This window comes from Bactrocera oleae, chromosome 4 (genome assembly GCF_042242935.1).
Source record: "Bactrocera oleae isolate idBacOlea1 chromosome 4, idBacOlea1, whole genome shotgun sequence".
Taxonomy (NCBI): Eukaryota; Metazoa; Arthropoda; class Insecta; order Diptera; family Tephritidae; genus Bactrocera; species Bactrocera oleae.
Genome location: NC_091538.1, coordinates 14,312,555 through 14,320,265, shown reverse-complemented (window position 1 = coordinate 14,320,265; position 7,711 = coordinate 14,312,555).

Below are 7,711 nucleotides of genomic sequence, written 5' to 3'. Positions count from 1 at the left end.
GAACTTAAGAACTTTGTTTTATAACACGAATTTATTATTATTTATAATTTTCTCATTTTTTGCAAATTTTATGTATACTAGTTAGTTATAGTTGTTTTTCTTATGGTTGGCAATTTTTTAATGGAATAATTGTCAATTGATATTAAAAAATAATAATAACTTTGCTTATTGCTTTAAATTTAACATACTGCTGCTGCTGGCTACAATTATACCGTTATAATGTGCAAAATGTGTACAAAGTAACTGCAAAGTTAAGGAAATATTATTATTTATATGTTATTACGGCCTTTTTAATAAAAATTATTGTTAATATACATTGTTATAACGGTATGTGGAATGCAACTAATTTTTAAAATAAGCAATTTACAAGCTTTTGTCAAATTCGAAAATAACATATAATTTAAGAATATGTATGTATTAAAATTAATTGTTTTATGAAATAAAATATAGAAATTAATTTATTCTATATTTTAAAATTTTTTAACATATACAATTATTAACTTTTTTTACTTATACAAAGCTACTACAAACACTGTGCTTCGCCCGCATACTTCACTTCATTACTCAGATGCCTACTTACTATATACAAATCTATGTTTTTTCATACATATGCATATGTATGCTCTTATACATACACAATAAATGTAAATGAGCAATGATATATGTATGTAAAATAAGAAGAGCGCAAGCACAGCATGTCTTACTAGGTCGTTGTCATTTCTCGCGCAAAGAAGAAATGCAAAATAGTGAAAAAAATCTATTTTGGCGCAACGCAGACTGGCGATATGAATTGCTTATATGGCAGCTATATACAACATACATAGTTTTGTTGCTGTTTTACCTTTTATTTACTTGCCTAGCATTTAACCACTATCAACCGGAGTTTGTTGTAATTTTCTTCTTCTTTCCATTGAGGCTTGCTATAGCATAAAATTGCCACCTGTTGTTAGTGTTTAAGGTATTGCAATAGTTTTTGTTGCTGTTATTGCTTTCGCTGTGCTCTCATCTTTTGTTCGTGACGCTTGCACGGGCTATTGGTTTTGTTTTGCTGGCTTGATTCGCGTCATACTCGAACGAACTTTATATGGTTGTGTGTGTATATGTGTATGTTTGTGCGTATTTATGTTTGTCTATATGCATGTATGTTTATATAAATTTATGTGTGTATGTAATTTCATACACAGAATTTCATAGTTTCGACCAAACACCTATAATGATTAGCGATGTTTACTGTTTTCTTCTTCTTTCGCATTGCGCAAACTTCTTTATCTTCAAAGCTTACATAGATGTATTTATGTATGTACATATATATGTGTGTATATACTTATATTTATATATATAACTTGTTTTTGTGCAGCACATCATTTGTTAAGTTATTTAGCTACTTAACCTTCTCTGTGGTTTAATCATGCGACCGTTCAAGCATCCGAGGCGATTATCAATCAAACGAATGTTTGATCGAATCGGCGCCCGATTGTTGAAACGAGCATTAGACTGACAGCCACTTACTTAGCTGGGGCAATTATTGATGTGTGCACAGTTAAATGTGCTTTTATGTGTGTTTGCTGGTATATACAATACATACAAACAAATACATATATTTATATATAAGCGATCTCACACTTTTAATTGCCTTGAGATTGGGTTGCACTCACTGCCGTTTGTTGTTGCCTTTGCTGTCACTTGCTGCTGGCCGCTTGTTGCATTACACTTAAGGCACTTCGCCGTCAGATCAGGTTGAACTGCTCTGCGTTTGCACGTGAATCGTTTTGTTTTTGTTTTTGTTTTCATTTACCTTACGTTAGTAAGTGCTGCCACCGTTGCGCTGGTGTGCAATGGAAAATTTTTTGAATGAAACCATTCAAAAGTTGCAACAACAGCAACAATGTGTGCAGCGCGAAGTGCTTGGGGAAGCGCCACAATACACACAGTAGCCGCCGGTGTAGCAGCAACAAACAGCAGATTGGACAGTATTGGTGCTTTTCACAAAACAAGACAGAAAAAAAAGGTTGGGCTACACTGAAGCTATAATACCCTTCATAGGTGCATTATTTACAGCGTAAAAGGGTATAAAAAGATCTTTATTTGATTTTGATCTTTCAGTTTGTATGACAGCATATAGCTCTAGTGGTCCGATATAAACCATATGTTCGTAGATTATATTGTTGCTTTGGACAATATTCCATGTCAAATTTCATGAAGATATCTTGTCAAATTAAAAAACTTTCCCATACAAGAACTTGTGTTTGATTGGTCAGTGTATATGGCTATATACGCTATAGTTGTTCCATATCGGCGGTTCTGACAAATGAGCAGGTTCTTGGAGAGAAAAGCGAGTATGTACAATTTCAGTTCGATATCTCAAAAAATGAGGGACTACTTCGCATGTATACACAGGGATCGACCCAGCTTGTCACGCTGATTATTTATATTGTATATAATATTTAATATGGTCTCCGACGTTTCATTCCGTGCATTACAAACTGCGTTCAGGGCATAAAAATTAAAAAATCAAAGAGGAAAATGAAATGAATGAAAAAAATTTAAAAATGTGTCGAACCATTAAGGTGTCTTGACGAACATTTGATTGCATACTTTTTCAACATGTTTTCCAATTGCTGCCGCTGATATTCTACTTGATTTTTGTTGTAAAATTGGTTGTATTTTTCTCTTCTGTTTAGACGCGTTGTAAATTTAATCGCTTTTGGATTCGTACAAGATGTGAACTTAAAAAAACCGTATTTTGTAATAAAATGTAAAAATTTGGTGATGTAAAAGCGCTGACGGCTTGTGCAGTTGGAGGCAATGGAAAATTTTGCAGTTTGGTATATGGTAATAGTTACCGGTATACCGGCCGGCAGAAAGTTTCGTATCATTTTAAAGGATAATATATTTTTTTGAGTTTCGATTTTGGTTTTAAATTTACATATGTAGTTGCCATTGAGAGTGATTTGCCAATTATCGCTATTGCTGAATTTTTCCGTAACAGTTTTCATGACGCTCGGTCTTTAGCTTTATTGTAGGTCACAGTCACGGCCATTAACTCGTTTGAAGCGAGAATTATCATGAGCTCTGATAGATCAGGAAAAAGTAGCTAGGGGTCAACTTTGATCGCAAATCACACTCCAATTCGATCTATTTCGCTACCGTTTTCGTTGATTTATGATTCGGTCTATCGTGAATATGTGCCGAAGTCGCCTCGAAAGATTTGATCTGTTTAGTGTGCCAGCTATCTCGCTCAATCTCGTTTTACGCTAATCTAAAGTAATTTTCGTGATATATTTTCCAAGTTTTCGGTTTTAAAATCTAAAACTTCTAAATCTGATTTTATAATTTTTGGTTTGGCTACGATCCTAGTTTCAACAAGATAGTGGGTTGGTGTAGTATAAAAAATCGGTTCAAGAGAAATTATGATGCATAGCAAGTAAATACTGGCAACTAAGTGCTTAAAGAGAAATAACGAAAACCTTAAAACCTAAAAATATAAAATTTATCTTTTTAGATTTTTTACAAATTAGTTAGTTTTTCAAGCAACCAATATTAATGTTACACATACTAAGTACATTTTTTTTTGTTTTGAAAAATATAACATGTATCGGAAACTGAGTTTACGATTCGAAAAAAAATTCAATGACTGCTGTAATCAAGTGGCTACAAATTGTTGAGTTCTTCAGTGTAGAAGCTTGTTAAAACAGCTGTCCAATTATAACCTCTTTACCATTATAATTATGCTCAGTATGTGTTTAGACTCTTATTTACCAAGTTTCAAAAGTAATACATTTTAAAATAAACAAAAACAAAAATTAATGAAACGTAATGAAAGATATTTCATAATATGTTGATATGCAAATCAAGCAAGCTTGAGTTTAAAATTTCAGCTTACCGGCTTAAAAATTATAGCAACAAAGTACGTGCCTTTAGTTATTAGTCAATATTGAGGTGGCTTGTTTATATCTGGGTCCATAAAAAGTAATATTGAAACTAAAACACATTTATAAAGCTTATATTTAAATGAGTTTTTGGAGAGACTTTTTTCAATTTTCATTTGGAATTCAGCTTTAGAACTGTCAAAGTTTAGTAATTTACTTATAAGCTTGTATTTCTTGTATTTATTCAAATCGTCCAGTAACAGAAAGATAACAATAATTTAAACCTTTTCCAGAAAATGAGAATTTTCGAAAATGTATGGATGTCTTCCCAGCTTACATAAGTCCCGCAGAAGATATATTGTATATAAATGGGTCATTTACGACAACATCGAGCGCAAACGGTCGTGGTGTGTGTTTGGTCATCTACTACGAGCTGCTCCCCTATGGCCAAACGCTCAATTCGGCCCTCTATAGCCAACAACTGGACCGCTTGAAGGCAGCACTCATCCAGAAGAGGCCATCTTTGATCAACAGAGGCCGAATTGTGTTCCATTAGGACAACGCCAGGCCACACATGTCTTTGGTGACGCACCAGAAGCTCTGGGAGCTCGGATGGGAGGTCCTAATGCACCCACCTTATAGTCCGGACCTGGCACCAAGTGATTACGCTATTTGTTTCAAACCCGGAAGTTTGAGTTTGAGTTTTAAATTTTTTCTTTTTTCTTTAACTGTTAAATTATGAATAAATAAGCTGTTAAAAATTTTATAGTAAACATATTTTCTGTTTTTATTTATGGCACCCGAAAGACCCCTTAAAAACACATTCATATTAGATAAGTAGACATACATACATAAATGATGAAATATATGATTAAAGTAAAGAGAGTGGAATGATGAGTAGATACGAATTTTTGGTAAAAACAAAAAAAAAATCGTCAAAAAGGTAAAATCATCAAACCAAATACGGTGGCGACGCTAGCAGTTTGACAGATAAAATTTGATTTAAAATTTGTCATTAGTGATTTTTTAATTATTTATTTAAAACAATTATTTATTTATTTCAAAATATGATATATGACATTAATATCATAAAATATGGAAGACAGGAAAAGCATTTTCAGCATTTTTTGTTATAACTACGTATATATTATATGTATATTCATACATACTTGTATATATTTTTAATGAATCACACACTTTCACTTGTAATAATTACCATCTGCCTTTATTTCTATCCATCTACCTAATACATTTTATCGCTTAAAGCTTTATATATGTATGTACACCCGTATGTTATGACGTCATTAGCGATTAAAAGTTTGTAAAATATATATATATAGAATAAAAGAAGATGCTTGCCACCAACTTCCGTTATTTCAATGAATGAGTTGTATTAGCGTTTATTACACAGTTCTTCAGAAATTCCATATTTACACTTTATATTTTAATTAATCAAAACAAAGTCAAAGGCAACACTTGTAGTGTGTGGTCGTCAATAAAACCATTATATGTCATTTACTTGCCAAATGCGTAATGATTTTGCATAATTATTCTGTATGCAGCAGCAAAACATTAAACCACAGAATTAATTGAATTGAGAAAATAAATATATTTTTATACACGTATTTAAGGAAGGTGGTAATAGATGTATGTAATTGGAGTGTGACGAATCGAACAAACAACTGACGTAAATTAAATACACTGGCATACTTAATCAGATATAGTTACATGGTATAAAACAGGTTTTTATAGTGATGGGATAAATTTGACTTCGACTTGCTAAGTCTTTGAGAGTTATAAATCGAACAAACAAATTACTAGTAGGTCACAGGGTATATATTTAGTTTGCAATGAAGTTTGTAACACCCAAAAGGAAGCGTCGGAAACCCTAAAAGTATATATAAATAAATGATCAGCGTGACAAGCTGAGTCGATTAAGCCATGTCCGTCTGTCTGTCTATATATACGCGAACTAGTCCTACAGTTCTTGAGATATCGGTATGAAATTTTGCACACGTCCTTTTCTCACCAATAAACTGCTCATTTGTCGGAGTTGGCGCTATCCGATTACTATAGCATATAACCGTCATACAAACTGAACAAACGGAATCAAGTGCTTAAAGGGTATTATAGCTTCGTGCAACCGAAGTCAACGATTTTTCTTGCTTTTTTTTAAGTTTTAATTGAAATTTTTCTTTTCTTTTTACCTCAGAATATGACAGCCCTATTGACCTATTGACCACTAACAGTACTTGCCACATATGACGCGTGAGTATAAAAAATATTCAAACAACCAATTGGACGGAAATTGAAAAGCCGTTATAGCAAATATATTAGTCATTCCACATTCTGCCTATAATAACTTACATTAACTTGATTCCAAAATTTACATACAAGTATATACACATGTATATTAGAGAATCACTATCGAAGTCGTGATCGCAATCGTGATCGTGAATGAATAAACTAGCTGTTAAGATGTTGAATCACGCATCATTAAAATTCATAAACAATTAATTAAAATAAAGTAGGAATTTATAAAAAATATGCCATAGATTATTTGATAAATTATATGCGAAGTAGAGGACAGTAGTTGCTCACTTGTAAGTACGTATGTACGAGGTCGGTCCTTTAAGTACATAGCTTACAAAATAAAAACAAAAAAATTAGAAATATTATAATTTACTACTCAACATAGTCTCGTTTTACACGTTGCCTTGACAATACTTCAACTACTTGGACCAGGTTGAAAAAAAGTTGTCTAGAGGTCTGCAAATCGAGCAATTTGGTTGTGGGAACAACGAAGGTGTGAGCTGGTGCATTGTCATAATAAAAAAGCACTTATCTCTTAACCAAATGGGCAGTTTTTCAGGAGAGTAAATTTCTTTTGCGATAGTTTCGCCATCGGGCGTTAAGTACTTCTCAGACCGCCCGCGATAATGCATTGTATGTATGAATTATATAAAATCAGGAGTTCACAGCAAATTTATAATCAAATAGTTTGTTGAAACTAGTGGCTGGTATACTATTTACAATTTCCACTTTTCACTCAACAAGTGAATTTAGTTTTTGTGCATCAATTTGATTGAGAAAAAATTTAACTAAAAAGAACTACGCAGTCAGGTTAGCTGCGCGGTGAGGCGTGAAATTACGACTTACAAATTACAAAGTAGCCCCATGAAAATGTGCATATATACATACAAATACATGTACTTATATTAAACTACTCATCAAAAATGTTCGACAGGTGGAAACGACTCACCGACGACCTCTCGTTGCCAAGCGTCACTGTGGAAGTGAATGTCCACACCTATCACTTATTGTTGATGCCTTTGTGCGGTAAATAATGAGATCGGTAATTAACTGTAGATTCGCCGACTGAATATATATGCAAAAAGTGATACATTTTAAGTAAATTAAAACTTCAATTAAATTTAATTTTCTCATTCACACTAATTATACCCTAAATGCAATTAGCTGTTACCGGAGAATATTAAGATTAGACTAATGGGCGAGCGTGACTGAGACAAGTTAATGTAAATATATATATGTTACCGATATATTTACTTAATTCTCATAGCGGTAAGGCTTTTTATTGAAGCTTGAAAAATAAATGCAGTCGTTCGTTTGTAGCAGATTTGCTTACTGCTTTCAGCAGTATAACAGCAGAGAAACTTTTTCGCTCACAAAGAGAAATATAAGTTCTAACTAAAATATATCTTGGCTTTAAATTGAACCTCTCAATCTAGCTTCCGGAGCTTCTGGCTAGTCACTATTGATGTGTGTGGACTGGCGTTATCCTGTTGGAACACAATTCTTCTCCTAGTGGCCAAGGCTGGCCG